Below are 22987 nucleotides of genomic sequence, written 5' to 3' on the forward strand. Positions count from 1 at the left end.
CTACGCTAGGCGCATCGTCGAGTTGGGCGGGCTCACCGGCTACAACCCGGCACACACTCCCATGGAGGAGAGGCTGAAGCTGAGCCGTGACAGCACAGCGAAGGAGGTCGATGCCACGTGGTACCGGCGCATTATGGGCAACCTTCGCTACCTCATCCACACACGGCCAGACCTGACGTTCGTCGTTGGCTACGTCAGTCGGTTCATGCAGTGACCGACGACGGAGCACGAGTAGGCCGTCAAGAGAATCCTCTGCTACGTCGCGGGCACTTCTGACTACGGCTTGCACTACCCGAGGTGTCCCAGTGCGGAGCACTTCATCAGGTATAGCGACAGCGACCTCGCCGGCGACATCGACACAAGCAAGAGCACCAACGAGACGCTATTCTTCCTCCGCAAGTGTCTAATCAGCTGGCAGTCGGTCAAGCAGCAAGTGGTGGCTCTATCCTGTTACGAGGCGGAGTACATCGCTGCCACAACCGCTTCGACTCAAGCTCTCTGGTTGGCTCGGCTGCTAGGCGATTTCCTGGGCAGGGCAGAGACGCAGAAGCAGTGGAGCTCATGGTGGACAGCAAGTCCGCCTTGGCCTTAGCGAAGAACCCCGTCTTCCATGAGCGCAGCAAGCATATCCGAATCAAGTACTACTTCATTAGGAGCTGCTTGGATGAGGGGAGCATTAAGGCCAGCTACATCAACACCCAGGATCAGCTCGCTGACATTCTCACCAAGTCCCTTGGGCGGGTCAAGTTCCAGGAGCTTCGCGCCAGGATTGGGATGGTTCAAATTCCCCAGAAGGCGCCACACAAGACTTAGGGGGAGAATGACAGCTATAAGTCTTGTCCTTATCTACTTAGGATAATTATCTAGAGTAGTTGGTGGCTGTGTCAGCCCTTATCTTTATCCCTAACATCTACTTTAGCATCTCTAGAATATGATGTAGCTTTCTTATGGCTCAAGCAAGCTTTCTTAAGGCTAAAGCAAGCTATCTTATATGTATCCTCAACCTGCCATAGTTGTGGCATGGCTAATGAAATCTGAAATTCAACCCCAAACCTGTGTTTTGGTTCTAACATCATGTAGTGAACAAATTGATCATTAAAAATTCTTGGGAGCTTGTCCTTCAGGGACACATTTCCACACCACACATCAGACCAGAAATCAGTGGATTTTCCCTTTCCTATCACCATATTTCTACCTTTTAAATAAACATCTTTCACTTTGAGCAGATCATTCCACAAGGGAAAATTACGGGGGCTATATTTCAAATGTGGCAAACAATTTGTTTTGTATATTTCTGTTTGACAATTTCTTGCCAAATTCCACCTTCAGTTTCTAACTTCCACCACCATTTACACAACAAGGTGATATTCATTCCTCTCAGATCATGCACACCCAGACCACCTTTTCTTTTTAGGTCTGATTATCTTGGCCCATTTAACCAAGTGATATTTCTAAATTATTTTCCCCCTTGAACAAAAATATTTTACTTCACTGGTGCAGCAAGGCTTTTTGCCCCCGGTTGGGAAACCCCTTTAGTCCTGGTTTCCCAACCGGGAGCACCAATCCAGGACTAAAGGTACCCTCCTTTAGTCCCGGCTTGACGCCCGGGACTAAAGGTCCCTTTAGTCCCGGTTGGAAACACCAACCGGGAGTAAAAGGGGCAGGACATTGAGTCCCGGTTGGTGTTACCAACCGGGACTAAATGTCCCTCTTTTTTTCCTTTTTCTGGTTTTTATTTTTGGTTTCTTTTTTCATTTAATGATTAGTTTTGATATTAAAATATATTTTTGAATACACTGCTAATAGTAATATATATGTGTACTTCGCACGCGTAAGTTTTCGTTCGAACTTTGTACATAAATAACAAACGAATATACACGTACATGCATATATATATGATGATCCAGAGGGCTACATATAAAAATAAATAAATAAATATCTTTTGTACACAGAAATATATACAATATTCACATATAATATATATTTAGTATATATACCTCGCATGTATTTTCTTGCAAAATATTTTCTTGCTCATTTTCAAGAGCTAGGTATTGACTTCCGTCATCAACATCCTGCTCACCAGCATTAGCAATAATATTCATCATTTCTTTCTCCATGTTGTCTCTCGGGGTAGCCATATCTAACAAATTTAACAAAATTTAAGTCACATATATAAACAAGTCATATATATATAATAAGTCATATACAAATTTATCTAAGTCACATATATATAAATAAGTCATATATGTACAATAAGTCATAAACAAAATAAATCTAAGTCACATATATAAACAAGTCATATAAACAAGTCATATATATAAACAATTCATATATGTAAACAAGTCATATATGTACAATAAGTCATATACAAAATAAATCTAAGTCACATATATAAACAAGTCATATATATAAACAAGTCATATATATAAACAATTCATATATGTAAACAATCATATATGTCAACAAGTCATATATGTAAACAAGTCATATATGTAAACAAGTCATATATATAAACAAGTCATATATGTAAACAAGTCATATAAACGACGAATTCGCCCTAGCGAGAACGACGAATTCGCCCTAGCGAGAACGACAGGGCGAATTCGTCGTTCTCGCTATCGTTCTCGCTAGGGCGAATTCGTCGTTCTCGCTAGGGTATACAACAACGGGGCGGCGTTGCTCCACATATACAACAACGGGGCGGCGTTGCTCCGCATATACAACAACGGGGCGACGTTGCTCCGCATACAACACAACGAGGTGGCGTTTCTCCGCATACAACACAACGAGGCGGCGTTGCTCCGCATACAACACAACGAGGCGGCGTTGCTCCGCATACAACACAACGAGGCAGCGTTGCTCCGCATACAACACAACGAAGCGGCGTTGCTCCGCATACAACACAACGACGGCGTTGCTCCGCATACAACACAACGAGGCGTTCCTCTGCATATATCACATACAAACACATACCGACGTACGTAGGGGTTGGCGGTGACGATCGACGTACGTAGGGGTCGGCGGTGATGGGCGTCCAGAGGCGATGATGACGAGAGCGGTGTCGGTGGCTGGGCCAGGTGGCGTCGGTGGCGGCGCGAGCGTCGTGGCCGGCCGGGCTGGGGTGGAGTCGTTAGGGCCGCGCGCGTGGTGTCAGTGGCGGCGTGGCGTCAGGGGCGACGTGGCGTCGGGCGTTAGGGGCGGCGTGCATCAGGGGCGGTGTCAGGGGCGTGGCGCGGCGTCAGGGGCGGCGTGGCGTCGGGTCGGGCCATAGTGGGGCGTCGGGGCCGAGCGTCGGGGCGCCGGGCTAGGGTGGTCGGGGGGCGGTGCGTCGGCGAGCGCGCTTAGTCGGGGCGTGCGACGTCAGGGCGGTGGGGCGCCGGTGTGCGGGCGGGCGCTCGCGAGGTGCGGCATCGGCGACGGATCGGACGAGCGGCGGCGGGTCTGTTAGGGCTTGGCTCGACAGTGGGGAGGAGGAAGAAGAGGGATCGGAGCGGGCGCAAAGGCTATATAAGGGAGATGACCTTTAGTCCCGGACGCCACCACCAGCCGAGACTAAAGGCCCTTTAGTCCCGGGCCCTGTTAACGCCCAGGACTAAAGGTCGCACCTTTAGTCCCGGCTGGTGGTGGCGCCCGGGACTAAAGGTTTTTGGCGGGCAGCCAAACTGCAGTTTCGCTGCCCGCCAATTCATTAGGATTTTAATATGCTTTTTTTACACAAATGATAAAAGGATAGTTATTTACACAGAAAATTAAATAAAAGACATAAAAATATTTAAAAAATATATATATTCTATTTTGCTTTATTACACACAGGAAAATTATGTGACCTAAAATTTTAATTTTTTAACAAGTTTTAAAACATAATATAGTGTTTAAATTACTATTTCGATAATGCAAAAATATAGTGTTTAATTAAATTTAGAAAAACTCTTGTGTTTCGACTGTAAATTTGTTTTCACATCATTTGAAATATTACTTTCACATCATTGACCATATCGAGGACGTCCTCACCAGTTCGGTATCGAGGACGTCCTCACCAGTTCGGTTGCGAGGCTTGGTCCGGTGGTCTGCCTTACCTTTAAAATGCTTGCCTTTCTTTCTTACGGGGTGATTTGCAGGAAGAAATCATCGATGCCCAAGGTACACGACCTTGCGACACTTTTTCAAGAATATACCTTTCATATCACTGAAACAGTGCATGCATGCATTATATCCCTTGTTTGATTGTCCTAAAAGATTACTTAGAGCTGGCCAATCATTGATTGTTACGACAAACAATGCTCGCAGGTCAAAGTGCTCCTGCTTGTGCTCATCCCACACGCGTATACCTGGCTTGTTCCACAAAAGTAGAAGTTCTTCAACTAGTGGCCTCAGGTACAAATCGATGCCGTTGCCAGGTTGCTTTGGGCCTTGGATGAGCATCGGCATCATAATAAACTTACGCTTCATGCATAACCAGGGAGGAAGGTTGTAGATACATAGAGTAACAGGCCAAGTGCTGTGACTACTGCTCTGCTCCCCGAAAGGATTCATACCATCCGTACTTAAAGTAAACCTTAAGTTTCTTGCGTCACTTGCAAACTCGGGAAATTCTCTATCGATTGCTCTCCACTGGGACCCATCAGCAGGGTGTCTCAATATATTGTCTACCTTACGGTCTTCTTTGTGCAATCGCAACAACTTTGCATGGTCTCTGTTTCTAAAAAGACGTTTCAAGCGTGGTATTATAGGAGCATACCACATAACCTTGGCAGAAATTTTCTTCTTGGGACATTCGCCTTCAACATCACCAGGGTCATCTCGCCTGATCTTATACCGCAACGCGTGACATACAGGGCATGCATTCAACTTCTCGTATTCTTACATACGGCACATGGGCAGCACATGAAACCATCGCGTTTGTTTGCCTCGGCCGCACGTAACAAAGAATGCACGCCGTCCATGAACTCTTAAGAGCGACGATCAGCATTGTACATCCAATGCCGACTCATCTGTATTACATGACATAAATACCATATTAAAACCTAGAACATAATTAGTTAATTATACAACATGCATACCACCACAAAAACTATAAATTTAAGAAAGCCTCGCTACAATGTAGACAATCCCAACTACCACTAAAAACACTAAAGCTAAAATACACTTCAGCAGCACAAGGATTTCGCGACCAATCCCAACTAAAACAGACAGATCCCCCGTTTGTTCAACATCTTTGGGCTTCTTCGGCTGGATCACTGCCTCATTAGCCGCCATATCTACCTGTTGTGCAAGATATTTTTACATGAGTTCAACATACTCTTCCTCCTAGTAGAAGCCTGAACATCCAGTGCCATCCCACTAAAATTAAAACAGAAAATTAGAACTTTAATCACAACCATCATGAAAATAGGTATAAACTAACCATAGTCATTAAATACGATAAAATAACTCACATTGCGATCCGGACACTTGTAGAAAATGCGACCCTTGTTGGGACCCTCCTTCTTCACTCGGTACTCCATCACAATCTTCGTCTCATCACAACACTTGCTGCATGCAATGAGTGGGAGGCCCGGCCTAAGTCGCTTTAGAAACCCATAAGAGGCCGAGGACCCAGAAGCAGTTGCCAGCTACTCTCTATACTCATTTTTTAATACACTATAAATTTCTTATTTTATAAACAAATAAAATTAAAAAAACTCTAAAATTCTCTATATCTCTAAACAATGAAGTGTGCTATGCATGTTACAAATGAACGGTGAATACTAGTTTTTAATAGCTACTTTAACCTTCCTTCATGTAAATATGCAAGCTTGAAGTGATTTTGAGCTCAAATTGCTTACAAATGAAAAAAACCACAATAAAGAACCATATATATATAGTGAACAAAATGAGATAAGACAATGGTGAAACATGAGAATATGAAGTTGGTAACCTTTAGAACCGAAGAATCGACGGAGGAATCGAAGAAATCGACGGAGGAATCGAAGAATGGATGGAGAAAGAGCAAGAACACTGCTTAAATTTGAACTGAAGCTCTCGGACGAGCTCGGGGAGGAAGAAGACGGCCAGCAGGATTTATAGGGGGGACCTTTAGTCCCGGTTAGTGGATCCAACCGGGACTAAAGGTCACTTTCCAGTCCCGGACCATGCCACTAGCCGGGACAAGAGCTTTACTCCCGGTTGGAGCCACCAACCAGGAGTAAAGGTCAACCTTTAGTCCTGGTTGGTGGCTCCAACCGGGACTAAAGGTCCCCTGCCACAACGACCTAGCGCAGGAGCCGTTGGGCAGGGACCTTTAGTCTCGGTTGGAGCCACCAACCGGGACTAAAGGTCTCTCTAGTCCCGGGCGCAATATTTTCCGGGACTAGAGCCTGGTTTGGCCCTTGGATCAAAGGTCTATTCTCTACTGGTGCTTGTTTTATCCATTCTTTTAATGATGGTTTTGGCCTTTTAGGAAGTAAACGCATGCAAATAGGATAGGTTGGCAAACTGCTCATACTGGAGTTGATCGAAATTGATCTACCACCCCCGATGGTTAAGGCACCCATCTAGTTTTTCGTCATCTTTTCACAATAATTTAAGTATTGGGTTTACCTTTTTGCCTTGTGCCAAACTAAGTTTGTGGGCTTAGGTCGTTGTCGGGCTCATTTGTAATAGGCGCGTGTTGGTTTTGAATGACCTGGTGTGGGTGGGTGGTGGGTGTTTGTAAGGGCTCTTCCCCTTTTTCATCTTAGTATAATGATGCGTAGCTCTCCTGTGTGTTCGAAAAAAAGTATTGTGTTCAGTACCTTTGTTTCAGTTTTGATCTCTCTCTTGCTCTATGACATTTGTGTGCTTAGGCACGCATTTGTGAATGTCGTTTCTTATTTCACTGAACTGTGATATTTGATTACTGATTTTTGATGACATGAATCACTTTTGCAGAGATCCATACCGTCCTCTTTGGGAGCTAACTACTGCTCCAAAGGCTGTCTTAAGTCCTCATTGGCTAAAGGATGGAAGGTAATACTTAGTTCCAATATAGATTATAGAGTGCATCAATTTGTTTCAAAAAATATAGAGTACAAAACAATTTGGTACAAAATTTGCTTTGCTTTTTATTTGTCTTTGCTCTCTATGTGCACTGATTGCATTTAACTTGTTTTTCCGCTTAGTTAAATGCAGGTCATTGTTGAAAACTAAACTGCAGTTGAAATAGATTGCAAAATGGATTTATTTGTTTCATGATGTTGCAATAGATGCGTGTTAGCTTGCTAAAGCATCTTCCAGTCTAGATAACTGGTTTTCTTGACACTTGTCAATGTATTATAACCTTTTGAGATTGGATTGTTTACATGTTTTTAAACAACCTTTTCACGCCCATGCATGCACCTTATATTATCATCAAACCTGCTCCCTTTGTTGAACAGGAACTTAAAATTCTTCCAAGATTGTTGACCTAACTCACAGATCACAAGATCGCTAACTGTTGTCCATGGAGGCATGGACAAAATATAATGTGGTTACATAAAGTTCATTGTTTGTATTTTTTTCCCTTCGGGTGAATTCAGGAATCTGGGTGAATCATCATCTAATGTTTATTCCTATATCGCATGCAAGCATCTGACAGCCTAGTTAGCATGTTTTATTGTTTGATGTAGTAGGGCATCTTTGTATTCAATGCCGTAGGACAGAGAGCATTGTATTTCTTCCTTAGGTATGGGCATTATAATTTGCTAGAAAAAAAAACATACAAGGTACTTAGCCTACTCTTGTTGTTTTATGTTACCCGTTGCGGATTTGAATTGGCCAGCAAGCATTTTTTTTTATCTGGAGAAACACCTTATTAGACATAGGGAGTCCATATAGGCATATGGCACTTGGTCAGAATTCGGAAGCAACATTAAAGAATGGCATATTAAAAGTTGTTTACCCACATCTTGATCACATTTCTGTTTATATGCACAGGCTACTGATCTTTTCCCTTCCTTTATTACTAGAATCATGATGCTAATGTTATATTTATGACCAATTGTTTTCAGGGGGATTGTTATCTCACTGGAAGATGGTACATTGAAGTTTCTAAGCTTGACTCGGATTGCAAATGATGTTCCAGCCACTGGAAGACAATTTGCCGGAACAAAAACTCAGGGTGTTGTAACTTATCAGTTGTCAGAATATTTGATTTGGAGTGTCCATGCCTCAGAACCTACAGGTGTGTTTCAGTATCTTGTCTCCCATAGCCACTGTCCATATCCTGCCCAATGGTACTGAGTACCGAGTAGCAAAGTTCCTATGTAGCAGCAGTCACTTTGGAGTCTAAAATCCAATGAAGGGAGAGGTTGTCGTGTAAAATAAACAATAACTTAAAATATTGATATCACATGTTTGATCTAAATTTCAAAGATGGACTTGGTGCTAAAAGAAATTTAAGGCGATCCTCCTGCAGAACTCTGCTAGTAGTGATTAATGATTTCGTTTCCCATGAAATTATTATTTTGCAATTTGATAGTTGATACATAGTTCAATGGATGATAGTCGAGTCAACTGTCTGTAACTTTTTTAGATAATAGGCATAACACCCTGCAACTTGGATCATTACGATATCAGAGAAAATTTATTACAAAGTCTGAAAAGTGTTGTATGAAACAGAAAAAAAAAAGAGAGCTGGGATGAGTAGTTTACATGAGAAAAATAATCACACCATGAAAATATCTATCTTAACTGACGTCACTACCAGACATAAAAGTTGATGCAGTTTTTAGATTTGTCTGATCGATCCGTACCAGTTTATTAATATACACTGCCTCCAGTTGCTTTCCAAAACAGTGGCAACTTTTCTTCTTTTTAGTATCAGTCCGAGATCGTTTCCTGATTATGCACTAACTTCTGCTTTGCCTCAAGGTGTCAAATGCTTGTAGTGGTCCTTAAATTCATAATATTTGTTTGCTGATGTCCAGGTTGTGTGGCTTACTGTGGGGCAGATGGTACTGCCGTGTACTTCCAGGTGAACTTTCTAGTTGATATCATGAACAACATTTCTCGTCGTTCTGAGTTGCAGTGCTCTAAACAAATATTCAACTTGCTGTAGCTTAATTCGAGATTCTGGGATAAGGAACCTGGGCGTAACCGTGTTCCTTATTTCCTCTCTGGGTCATTATCAGAGGGAGAAAATATTAAGATTGGCAGCAGGCTGCAAACGTCCCCATTACCAAATGTTCCTGTGGTGACCAAAAAGGGTTCAAAACCATGCCAAAATATAGTTCAGGCGCTCGCTACAAGCGTTGTCACCGGCCTGCTGACATGTGAGCTCAACTCCCCCACAGGAAACAGTGACGTTGTAAATCCAGAAGTTCATGATGATCAAGATGATGGACGCAGCGAAGAGCAAGGAGCAGGCACTGTAAATCAAGAACTTGAGGGTGATCAAGATGATGGACACAGTGAAGAACAAGCAGCAGGCATGGTAAACACAGAATTTGGCGATGATAAAGACGATGGACACAGCGAAGAACAAGGAGCCGGTGCAATAATCTCAGCCAGTCCTACAAAGGAGGAGAATGATGAACATGGAACAGCAAGGGTGGTGAATCCCCTAAAGAACTTAAAGTCATCCCTCCGAATTCTGTCGCTTTGCATCGAGTGCGATGGAACATGAACAAGGGTAGCGAGAGATGGCTGTGCTATGGAGGTGCTGCAGGCATCATACGATGCCAGAGGATCTGAAGAAGAGCGCAATCTGGAACGCTCCTCGAGAAACAGAGGCTTGTAACACAGATGGTGGTAGGTTCTACTCCATGCTTTTGTGCTACTTTTGACCGGGTCACCGAGGGTGGTTGGCTTAGCTGTGCATAACTATAGAAGAGAGCCGATGCAATAGACGTTTGCATCTTAGAATTGAAGCCCTCAGGTTCTGAATACATTGGGTATGAAAGTCTGACAGTCTGGGTCTGATAGTTGCGGTAGTACCAGAGCATGCGAACCTGAGGTTTGAAATAAGCCCGTTGGCATTCGGGAGGATGTAAACAGAACTTGATTTCCCGATGCATTCGGGAGGAAATAATAAATGCCATAGTGCTTGAGATTCTGGTTTCCTGATGTAGTTCATGCGTCCTGTTCGTTTGGGCTTGATTGACTGATAGGCTATGACTGAAAGTACTGTTGGCTGATTTGATGTGAGAGAAAAATACTGTCCGTTGGCTGAAAAAGTACGGCTTATAAATCAAACAAGCTCAAACGAACATGGCGATGGACGCTGACACGCTATTCTACTGAGTTTCGTGATGTGATCATGTGATTCATGGGCGCTGACACACTATTCTACACTCGGCTTCATTTCGTAGCGAAGTTAATTGAATTATATCCCATCAGGACAATCGAGTCTTCTGTTCTTGTTGTCAGACTATAATAGACCAACATGTTCTTGTTGTAAACAGTATAGGATGACGCTTATGAATTAACAGTATAGGATGACTAATCAGACTATAATAAACCAACATGTTCTTGTTGTCAACAGAGCTCACCCAATTTTGTGCCAACCAGCACAACGGGCACCCCAGGTGCACAATGTTGAAGCTCCGGTATCCACTGAAGAGTAAAGAGCAAAGAGCAAAGGATAAACATTCAATCCTCTAGGAAATTTCATATCATGAACTGTAAGAACAAATTTTAAGAAAGTAAAAGAACAAGATAGCCATTTCAGCACCTTCTTCATGATATTCTCATAGCTAGCTCGGCTCACAAGTGAGAATGCAAGCACGAAAACATCGCCACCTCAGCCGGTTGTAATCTTCCTGCCCTGCGAAGGATGTGATCATGTGAACTTTAAGTTACCCCAAGAATCCTGAATCCTCTATTCGAGAGAAAAAAATCCTGAATCCTCTAAAAGCAGACTTTTCGACTTCCATTTGCTGCTGAGTAGAACAAAACATAGACTGCACATGTATACTAGTAGTACAGATAAAAACATTAAAATTACCAGCGGTATCCCAAAGACCCAAATTCACCGTGGTGCCATCCACAACTACATTTGCACTGAAACGGGCGTGGGCGAGCCGCGAGCGGCGGCAGGGGCGCCGCGCGGCCCCGACCGCGCGAGGCGCGAGCAGGGCGGGCGCGGTGGTGGCGAGCAGTGCCTGGCTCTGGCTGCGACGCGACCGAGCTGTGACCTCTACTACTTCTCTTTAAGCTGCACCAATGCACCACTTCTGAGGGCAGGACTAGTCGAGAGAGTACAGACTACACCGACCATTTCGGCAAATCCTGCTCTTAAACCCCTACTCGCACAAATTTACGAGACTTTTACCTACAAGCCATTATAAAAGTTTCTGATTCCTTCTCAGTCACAGAAATTTTGGCTGCCCGTCCTCAGTCCCTCGCGCAAACTTTTATGATCCTGTGTGTCACTTCCATCAGTTTAGAGCGTGACGGTCGGTAACGGAGGGATAGAACGACCTTTTGCCCCTGTGTCCCGGCGTCGTCAGGAGAATAATTTTCCACTCCTCCGGTGGGACGTGCATGAGGCCTCCTCCTGCGCCCACCACCGCCAGCAACAGCTCCCGGACCCGCCACCGCCCGCGCCTGTGCCCGTGCCGGACGACAGGCCGCCTGGCTTCCCGGCCAGCAGCGACCCGCCCACGCTGCCGCTGCCTGCGAGCTCCATCGCGGACGAGGACTTCATGATGCTGCAGAGGCGCCCCCCGCTCGTCGAGGTCCCTCCTCCCGCCGCCCACCAGGCCCAGCCGACCGAGGGGCCCACCGTAGCCGCGCCTAAGTGAAAGGTCCTAATGGCTAGAGGGGGGTGAATAGCCTAATAAAATTTCTACAACAACACTTAACAAGATGGTTAGACAATTATGAGGCGAAGTGAGTGTTGCGCTAGCTTACTCAAAATGCAAGCCACCTACCATAATTCTAGTTTAGATAGTGTCGATCCACACAAAAGCTATGACACTATCCTATGTTAGTGTGCTCTCAAATGGCTAACTAAAGAGCCACACCAGCCAAACAAGTAAGCTCTCACAACTAGCTACACTAAAGAGCTTGTCAACTAGTTTGCGGTAAAATAATGAGAGTGATTAGAATAGTTATACCGCCGTGTAGATGAAGAACCAATCAATCACAAAGATGAATAACGATGGAGACCAATCACCTCGGAATCAATGATGAACACAATGATTTTTACCGAGGTTCACTTGCTTGCGGCAAGCTAGTCCTCGTTGTGGCGATTCACTCACTTGGAGGTTCACGCGCTAATTGGCTTCACACGCCAAACCCTCAATAGGGTGCCGCACAACCAACACAAGATGAGGATCACACAAGCCACGAGCAATTCACTAGAGTACCTTTTGGTGCTCCGCCGGGGAAAGGTCAAGAATCCCTCACAATCACCACGATCGGAGCCGGAGACAATCACCATCTCCGCTCAACGATCCTCGCTGCTCCAAGTCGTCTAGGTGGCGGCAACCACCAAGAGTAACAAGCGAAATCCGCAGCGAAACACGAACACCAAGTGCCTCTAGATGCAATCACTCAAGCAATGCACTTGGATCACTCTCAATCTCACTATGATGATGAATCAATGATGGAGATGAGTGGGAGGACTTTGGCTTAGCTCACAAGGTTGCTATATCAATGAAATTGGCCAAAGATGTGAGCCACAGCCGGCCATGGGGCTTAAATAGAAGCTCCCACGAAATAGAGCCGTTGTACCCCTTCACTGGGCACACTGCGCTCTGACCGGACGTTCCGGTCCAACTGACCGGACCCTGGACTCAGCGTCCGGTCCATAGATGAACGCCACTGCGTCATCCAGCTTCAAACGTTGTTCCGTCAGATTCCAACGGCTACGAAGTTGACCGGACACTCCGGTAAAACTGACCGGACGCTGGAGCCTCAGCGTCCGGTCGAGTACAGTAAGGGTCGAAACCTGGTTTTCCTCGACCGGACGCGTCCGGTCCACCTCGACCAGACACAGCCCAGCGTCCGGTGGTAAACCCTAGCCTCTGTACCGCCAGTCACATGCGACCGGACGCAGGCAGTCAGCGTCCGGTGCTTTTGGATCCAGCGTCCGGTCACTTAGACCGATGCTGGCATCTCCTCTTTTTCACTTCTAACTTCTTCACCCTTGCTCCAATGTGCCAACCACCAAGTGTATTACCTTGTGCACATGTGTTAGCATATTTTCACAAATATTATCAAGGGTGTTAGCACTCCACTAGATCCTAAATGCATATGCAATGAGTTAGAGCATCTAGTGGACACTTTGATAACCGTATTCCGATACGAGTTTCACCCCTCTTAATAGTACGGCTATCAAACCTAAATGTGATCACACTCTCTAAGTGTCTTGATCACCAAAATAAAATAGCTCCTACAAGTTATACCTTTGCCTTGAGCTTTTTGTTTTTCTCTTTCTTCTTTTCAAGTTTTAAGCCCTTGATCATCGCCATGCCATCACCATTGTCATGCTATGATCTTCATTAGCTTCTCTACTTGAAGTGTGCTACCTATCTCATGATCACTTGATAAACTAGGTTAGCACTTAGGGTTTCATCAATTCACCAAAACCAAACAAGAGCTTTTAATCTCCTCCTTTTTGGTAATTGATGACAACCCTTATACAAAGATATGAATTGAAATTAAATTGAATCCATGTTGCTTGCCCAAGTATATTTACCATGTGTAAAAGGATATGGACAAGTTTCATGAACCCTAAGTGGTAGCAATTGCTCCCCCTACATATGTGCTAAGAGTTTGGATTGTAGCTTGCACATATGCTTAGATAGGAAATATAGGAGTCAATGTCTACCATATGATGCTAAGGTATAAAAGATGGACCTTTGAAGCGTGATACCAATCGGAGTGCACCAATATACCATCCTTAGCACCATGGATTAGTTCTATATCACTTGGAAACATACTTTGAAAAGATATCACTTGTAAAGACTTACTTGGAAATGAAAGTTATCTAGTGATTTATTTCACCATTCAATCTTACAACTAACATTCATCATACAAGCATGGATGTGTAAATTTAATACTTGTGCCATGCAAGCAAACATATGAAATGCACATTCAAATGCACCATATAAGTTCATGAGCTTGCTCCCCCTACTTGTGTGCTCAAAATTTTAGTTGATCCCTTTTCTTTGTTATATCTCTCCCCTTATGTCATATATCAAGATATCTTTATGTTTGTTTCTCTCTCCCTTATTTTCTCTCCCCTTTATCTTCTCTTATCTTTGTTTCTCTCCCCCTTTGTCATCAATGACCACAAAGGTCTAAATTTAGATGGAATTACTTGTAGGGTCGAGATTATCAATGTCAATCAATTGGGTGAGGGTCATTTTTCCAAATTTGGTTCAATTCTAGATTATTTCCCAAAGATATTTAACTCGGTTTGATCTAAGGACAAGCTTCTCCACACCTCCAAATAAGGGTTATCTTGCACCATATTGAGTTAAACACTTATAGTTTATTTTCTAGATTAAACACTAGGTTTACAAGCCCATAAACATGTCATATGCCATCACTAGATCAAGTCAAACATAGAAGCAATAGTGATACCATATTGACATCAAAATTCATTTGATTTTTATGAATGAGCCTAATAAGATAGAACCACTTGCAAGGTCCTAATAAGATTGAAAATATGACTAGATGCACTAAACATGTCCTTAGCAAGGATATATGTCATGCCAATCAACTTTTTACCTTGGATTGCTCGAAGGAGAGGCATGTCATATGAGTGGGGGTGCATCAACACATATTTGAGAAATTCAATATGTTCAACTCATTCCTTAGCTTGCAAAACCTTTTCTCATCCAATGGCTTGGTGAATATATCGGCAAGTTGATCTTCGATGCCTACACTCTCAATGCAAATGTCCCCTTTTTGTTGGTAATCTCTTATGAAATGGTGGCTGACATCAATGTGCTTTGTTCTTGCATGTTGAACCGGATTGTTTGTCAACTTATTGCACTCTCATTGTCACATAGCAATGGCACTTTCTTGAACTTGATTCCAAAATCACTCAAAGTGGCCTTCATCCAAAGTATTTGTGCACAATAACTACCGACGGATATGTATTCGGCTTCGGCGGTTGATAATGCAACACTATTTTGCTTCTTTGATGACCATGAAACAAGTGATCTTTCCAATAATTGACATGTGCCCGAGGTGCTCTTCCTTTCTACCTTGCATCCCGCATAATCTGAGTCGGAGTAACCAACTAGCTCAAACTTTACTCCTTTGGGATACCACAAACCAACATTTGATGTATGCTTCAAGTACCTCAAAATTCTCTTTGTAGCCTTCAAATGACTTTCTCTTGGTGAGGCTTGAAATCTTGCACACATGCATACACTAAACATGACATCCGGCCTTGATGCGGTCACATAGAGTAGGCTTCCAATCATAGACCGATACAACTTTTGATCTACCATATTTCCACTTGCATCACTATCCAAGTTGCCATTGGTTTCCATTGGTGTGCTAATGACTTTGCTATCAATCATGGCAAACTTCTTGATCATGTCCTTGATGTACTTGCCTTGACTTACAAATGTACCATTCTTCAATTGCTTGATTTGAAGACCAAGTAACTCAATTCTCCAATCATGGACATTTCAAACTCATTAGCCATCATCTTTCCAAACTCATCACAAAATTCTTGATTGGTTGATCCAAATATGATGTCATCAACATAGATTTGTAATACAAATAGATCTTTTCCTAATCTTCTTAATGAAAAGAGTGGTGTCAACCTTTCCCATGGTGAACCCTTTAGAGAGTAGGAAATCTCTCAATCTCTCATACCATGCTTTAGGTGCTTGCTTCAAGCCATACAATGCCTTCTTCAACTTATACACATGGTTGGGCTTCTTATCATCTTCAAAACCGGGAGGTTGCTCAACATATACTTCTTCATTGATATAACCATTGAGAAATGCACTCTTGACATCTATTTGATAGAGCTTGATGTTGTGCGCACAAGCATAGGCTAGCAAGATTCTTATTACTTCCAATCTAGCAACCGGGGCATATGTTTCTCCAAAGTCAAGACCTTCAACTTGAGTATAGCCTTGTGCTACCAATCTTGCTTTGTTCCTTACTACTATCCCTATCTTGATCTTGCTTGTTTCTAAAGACCCATTTGGTTCCAATTACATTGTGTCCCTTTGTTCTTTCTACCAACTCCCATACTTGATTTCTTGTGAAGTTGTTTAGCTCTTTATGCATAGCATTGACCCAATCAACATCTTTTAATGCTTCATCTATCTTCTTTGGTTCAATGGATGACACAAATAAGAAGTGTTCACAAAATGATGCCAATCTTGATCTTGTTTGTACACCTCTTGAAATATCTCCAATGATTGTATCCAAAGGATGATCTCTTGCAATACTTGTTGGTTGGAGTAATGGAACTTGATTGCTTGCACTTGCTAGATCATTGAGTTGAGATGATGTACTAGCCACTTGATCTTGATCAATGTCATGAGAGTTACTAGCTTGATTTGTATCATCTTGCATATTTGAATTAGAGAGCACTCGCACTTGATCATCTTCATCATCATTCACTTGCCTAGGCCTCAATTCATCAACATCCATGTTCTTCATGGCATTTGAAAGTTGAATGCCTCTAACATCTTCCAAGTTCTCATTCTCTTCTTATGAACCCTTGGTTTCATCAAATTCAACATCATAAACTTCCTCAAGAGTACCACTATCCAAATTCCAAACTCTATATGCTTTGCTTGTAGTGGAATAGCCAAGTAGGAATCCTTCACCACATTTCTTGTCAAACTTGCCCAATCTTATGCCTTTCTTCAAGATATAGCATTTATAACCAAAGACCCAAAAATATACAATGTTGGGCTTTCTACCATTCAAGAGCTCATATGGTGTCTTCTCTTTCAATCGGTGATAATAGAGGCGGTTGCTACAATAGCAAGCCGTGTTGATAGCTTCGGCCCAAAAAGATTGACTCACATTGTACTCACTAAGCATAGACCTTGCCATATCAATGAGTGTTCTATTCTTCCTCTCAACAAGGCCATTTGATTGAGGAGTGTACTTGGCCGAGAATTGATGTCTAATTCTAAATTCATCACATAACTCATCAATTCTAGTGTTCTTGAACTCACTACCATTGTCACTTCTAACTTTCTTGATAGTTGTGTTCAAATTCATTGTGAATGCCTTTGACAATGATTTGAATGTTGTAAATACATCACTTTTGTCCACTAGAAAGAATACTCATATGTATCTAGTGTAGTCATCCACTATCACAAAGCCATATTTATTTTTACCGATACTAGTGTATTGTGTTGGCCCAAATAAGTCCATGTGCAATAACTCAAATGCTTTACTAGTGCTTATCATGCTTTTCTTAGGATGGGTGTTTCCAACTTGTTTGCCGGCTTGACAAGAGCTACAAAGCTTATCCTTTTCAAACATAACATCTTTCAAGCCTTTAACTAAGTCATGCTTAATCAATCTATTCAATTGTTTCATTCCAACATGACCAAGCCTCTATGCCATAACCAACCCATGCTAGACTTAGTGAACAAGCATGTAGACAATCTAGCTTCACTAGCATTGAAATCAACCAAGTATAGATTCTCATATCTAAAGCCTTTGAAGATCAAGTTAGAGCTATCTACACTTATGATCTCTACATCATCTATTCCAAATTTGCATTTGAATCCAAAATCACACAATTAAGCTACGGATAGCAAATTAAAGTTCAAGCTCTCTACTAGCAACACATTGGAAATGCTCATGTCATTGGATATTGTAATCTTACCAAGCCCTTTGACCTTGCCTTTCCCATTGTCACCAAATGTGATACTATCATAACCATCATTGCCATTGGTGTTGATTGAGTTGAACATTCTTGCATCACCGGTCATGTGTTGAGTGCACCCACTATCAAGAACCCAATGCCCTCCTCCGGCTTTGTAATTGACCTACAAAAGAAGATTAATTCTTTTTAGGTACCCAAACTTGCTTGGGTCCTTAAAGGTTAGTCACTAGGCTCTTTGGTATCCAAATAGCTTTCTTCTTTGAGCCAATCCATGGTTTACCAATGAACTTAGCCTTTACACCATTTGTACCCCTAGTAAGCATATAGCATGAATCAAGCTTAATAAATGATATATTAGCATTTTTGTTCTTATTTTTGCATTCTTACTCTTTATGACCCACTTGCTTGCAACTAGTGTAAAACTGACCATTGTTCTTCATAAAACTAGTCTTGTGAGGAGCAAAGGCCGCTTTGCCTTTCTTGGAGGTGTAGCCCAATTCCTCTTTGTAGAGAGAAGCTCTTTGACTACCTAAGCACATAAGCAAGCGGTCCTCACCACCATAAGCCTCAGCTAAGGTGTGAGTGAGCTTGTTGACCTCCTTCTTGATATTCTCATTCTCAACCACTAGTGAGGCATCATAAGTGAGACCATCACTACTAGATGAGGTAGAAATGGAAGTGCTACAAGAAGGGTTAGTAGGAGGAACAATGATAGGCATAGATAGTGATTCATTAATTATATCATAAGTTAAACCTACATTGCAAGTTTCCACATGCTTCTTTTTATTTTGCTCATCAAGCAAAGAGGAATGAGCCTTTTCAAGCCTTTTGTGAGCTTTGCCAAGCTTCTCATGGGCTTCCACTAGCCTCTCATGAGTTGCTTTGAGCTCATCAAGGGCTTGCTTAAGGGCTTTTACCTCCTTATTCAAGCTTTTGCATTCTCTTCTCTTAATGTCAAAATATTCTTTAGCATCTTCTAGCCTGTCAAACAATTCATCTTTGGTAGGCTCATCATCATCACTATCACTATCATTTTCATTTTCATGTTCTTCATCACTTTCATCATCACAAGATTGTACCTTAGTGGCCTTAGCCATGAAGCATGATGAAGATTCGAAGAGAGAAGGCTTTTCATTGATAGCAATGCTTGCAAGAACCTTCTTCTTGGTGGTCTTGACATCATCACTATCATCATCATCACTTGAGGAAGCATCACTATCCCAAGTAACTACATATGAACCACCCTTCTTCTTGAAGGCCATCTTGTCCTTCTTCTCTCTCTTTTCCTTCTTATCTTTCTTCTTGTTCTTCTTGTTGTCATCATTATTTTCACTATTGTATGGGCATTGAGCAACAAGATGATCTTTGCTTCCACACTTGAAGCACCTTCTTGACTCTTCTTTGTTCTTGAATGAAGATTTCTTTCTTCTTGCATGATAGCCCTTCTTCACCATAAACTTGCCAAATCTCTTGACAAATAGAGCCATCTTCTCATCATCATCATCATCCCATGATTCATCTTCTTCACTTGATGTTTCTTGCTTTGCTTTGCTATTGGATGATGTGGCTTTGAATGTCACGCTCTTCTTCTTGTCATCTTTCTTCTCTTCTTTCTTCTCTCTCTTTTTTTCCTTCTCATCATCATCTCTATAGGCATCATCGGTCATGATATCTTCCAAGACTTGATTTGGTGTCATTGTATCCAAACCGAACCTCACTAGAATAGTGACCAATGTATCAAATCTTGAGGGTAAGCATCTCAAGAACTTATTTGAGAATTCCTTATCCTCTATCTTCTCACCAAGTGCCTTGAGATCATTTACAATCACTTCCATCCGATGGAACATGTCCGGCACACTTTCATCTTTCATCTTCCTTCATCTTGAAACTAGCAAATTTATCCTTGAGGATGTATGCCTTTGCACCTTTGATTGCCTTGGTGCCCTCAAATGATTCTTCCAATTTCTTCCATGCCTCATGAGCTCTCTCAATGTTCTTGATTTGCTCAAATGTTCTCTCATCCAAAGCATCATGGATGGCACTAAGAGCAATATCATTATTTTGGAGTAGTAATTCTTCGGCGGCGGTGGGAGTTTCTTCATCTTCAATCTCAATTTTTATTTCTACCACCTTCCAAATCTTTATATTGATTGACTTGATATATGTTGTCATCTTAGCCTTCCAATAGGGATAATTTATGCCATCAAATTAGGGTGGCTTCTTGGTATTGTTGATTTAAGCCATTTTTACACCGAAGGTTGTTAAGCCTCAAATAACGGTGACCCAAGCTCTGATACCACTTGAAAGGTCCTAATGGCTAGAGGGGGGGTGAATAGCCTAATAAAATTTCTACAACAACACTTAACAAGATGGTTAGACAATTATGAGGCGAAGCGAGTGTTGCGCTAGCTTACTCAAAATGCAAGCCACCTACCACAATTCTAGTTTAGATAGTGTCGATCCACACAAAAGCTATGATGCTATCCTATGTTAGTGTGCTCTCAAATGGCTAACTAAAGAGACACACCAACCAAGCAAGTAAGCTCTCACAACTAGCTACACTAAAGAGCTTGTCAACTAGTTTACGGTAAAGTAATGAGAGTGATTAGAATAGTTATACCGCCGTGTAGATGAAGAACCAATCAATCACAAAGATAAATAACGATGGAGACCAATCACCTCGGAATCAATGATGAACACAATGATTTTTACCGAGGTTCACTTGCTTGCCGGCAAGCTAGTCCTCGTTGTGGCGATTCACTCACTTGGAGGTTCACGCGCTAATTGGCTTCACACGCCAAACCCTCAATAGGGTGCCGCACAACCAACATAAGATGAGGATCACACAAGCCACGAGCAATTCACTAGAGTACCTTTTGGCGCTCCGCCGGGAAAAGGTCAAGAACCCCTCACAATCACCACGATCGGAGCCGGAGACAATCACCACCTCCGCTCAACGATCCTCGTTGCTTCAAGTCGTCTAGGTGGCGGCAACCACCAAGAGTAACAAGCGAAATCCGCAGCGAAACACGAACACCAAGGGCCTCTGGATGCAATCACTCAAGCAATGCACTTGGATTCACTCCCAATCTCACTATGATGATGAATCAATGATGGAGATGAGTGGGAGGACTTTAGCTTAGCTCACAAGGTTGCTATGTCAATGAAATTGGCCAAAGATGTGAGCCACAGCCGGCCATGGGGCTTAAATAGAAGCCCCCACGAAATAGAGCCATTGTACCCCTTCACTGGGCACACTGCGCTCTGACCGGATGCTTCGGTCCAACTAACCGGACCCTGGACTTAGCGTTCGGTCCACAGATGAACGCCATGCGTCACCAGCTTCAAACGTTGTTCGTCAGATTCCAACGGCTACGAAGTTGACCGGACACTCCGGTAAAACTGACCAGACGTTGGAGCCTCGACATCCGGTCGAGTACAGTAAGGGTCGAAACCTGGTTTTCCTCGACCGGACGCGTCCGGTCCACCTCGACCGGACACAACCCAGCGTCCGGTGGTAAACCCTAGCCTCTGTACCGCCAGTCAATGCGACCGGACGCAGGCAGTTAGCATCCGGTGCTTTTGGATCCAGCGTCCGGTCACTAGACCGACGCTGGTATCTCCTCTTTTTCACTTCTAACTTCTTCACCCTTGCTCCAATATGCCAACCACCAAGTGTATCACCTTGTGCACATGTGTTAGTATATTTTCACAAATATTATCAAGGGTGTTAGCACTCCACTAGATCCTAAATGCATATGCAATGAGTTAGAACATCTAGTGGCACTTTGATAACCGTATTTCGATACGAGTTTCACCCCTCTTAATAGTACGGCTATCAAACCTAAATATGATCACACTATCTAAGTGTCTTGATCACCAAAACAAAATAGCTCCTACAAGTTATACCTTTGCCTTGAGCTTTTTGTTTTTCTCTTTCTTCTTTTTAAGTTTTTAAGCCCTTGATCATCGCCATGCCATCACCATTGTCATGCTATGATCTTCATTAGCTTCTCTACTTGAAGTGTGCTACCTATCTCATGATCACTTGATAAACTAGGTTAGCACTTAGGGTTTTATCAATTCACCAAAACCAAACAAGAGCTTTCACCAAGAAGGCGACCAAGCCCAAGAAGCCCCGCAAGCGCGAGCAGGAGGAAGGCACCGATGCCGATGTCGATGCCAACCCCGACACAATGGACGCCGCCGGTGAGCCCAAGAAGAGGAAGAAAAAGAAGAAGCTTTCCGACATGGATGGCGCCGGTAAGGTCGCCACGGTGGTTCAGGACCCCAACGGGCTTGACCTGACGCATGTACTATCAGACATCTGGAACCTCCCGTTGGCTCCCATCCATGGCGCCGACCGCCGCATCTCTAACATCGCTCGCTCCTTCGTCCTCGCGTTCCGCTCAAAATACTACAAGAAGAGCTACGAGAATGACCCACCGGAGGAGTCGAAGAAGATGAGCCTAGATAAGCCTACTGCCGCCGCGGCCGCTGACGTCCAGTCGCCCAAGAAGAAGAAGTCGGCTGCACCGAGGCCTAGCGCAGGCAATAATCTATAGGTTCAAGGCTGACGTGGAGGCCGTGCTCAGGTACGCCAAGGCCAACGCCATGTTCGGCCAAGTGGACATGTAGTACCACCTCCACGAGGTCGAGTCAGGGGCCGCCCGTGACCCGCCGCTGGAAGCGCCGGCGCCGAAAGCACCGCCCCCGCAGCAGCAGCAGCACACGCCGTCGTCACGCAGCAGTTCCCGCCCCCGCGCGCCTCTGTCGCTGCAGCAACATCTCCCGTACCACCAGCCTCGCGTCGCCGACGGGCATCCACTGGTGTCTCCCCAAGGTCAGCTGCTGGCATACCCGCCACCTCGCGTCCACGGCGAGGGCCCCTCCGCGCTCCCTGGGCAACCGCTGCCGCCGCTGCCATACCAGCCTCACGCCCACCGGCTTCCCTGGTGGACAACAGCAGCAGCAGGTGGGGTACCCGCCTCGCTCCGGCGACAGTCCACCGCTCCTCACCGGACAGCAGCAGCAGCAATAGTTTCCGCCTCGCCCCAGCAACGCGAACGCCGCCGAGGAGCTCCTGGCGTGGAAGAGGGGGGGAGAAGGAGTTCAAGGAGGAGGTGTGGAGGCTGATGACGGGCAAGTGGAAAATTCTGCTCCTGACGCCCGGACACAGGGGGCAAAAGGGTCGTTCTATCCTCTGTTACCGGT

At 43.9% G+C, this 22987-nt stretch overlaps 1 pseudogene; it reads left to right on the forward strand.

Annotated features, from left to right (window-relative positions):
- The first annotated feature begins 561 nt into the window (after positions 1-561).
- On the forward strand, positions 562-22814 carry LOC136470564 (uncharacterized; annotated as a pseudogene).
- The last annotated feature ends 173 nt before the right edge of the window (positions 22815-22987 follow it).

This window comes from Miscanthus floridulus, chromosome 8, assembly GCF_019320115.1.
Source record: "Miscanthus floridulus cultivar M001 chromosome 8, ASM1932011v1, whole genome shotgun sequence".
NCBI lineage: Eukaryota > Viridiplantae > Streptophyta > Magnoliopsida > Poales > Poaceae > Miscanthus > Miscanthus floridulus.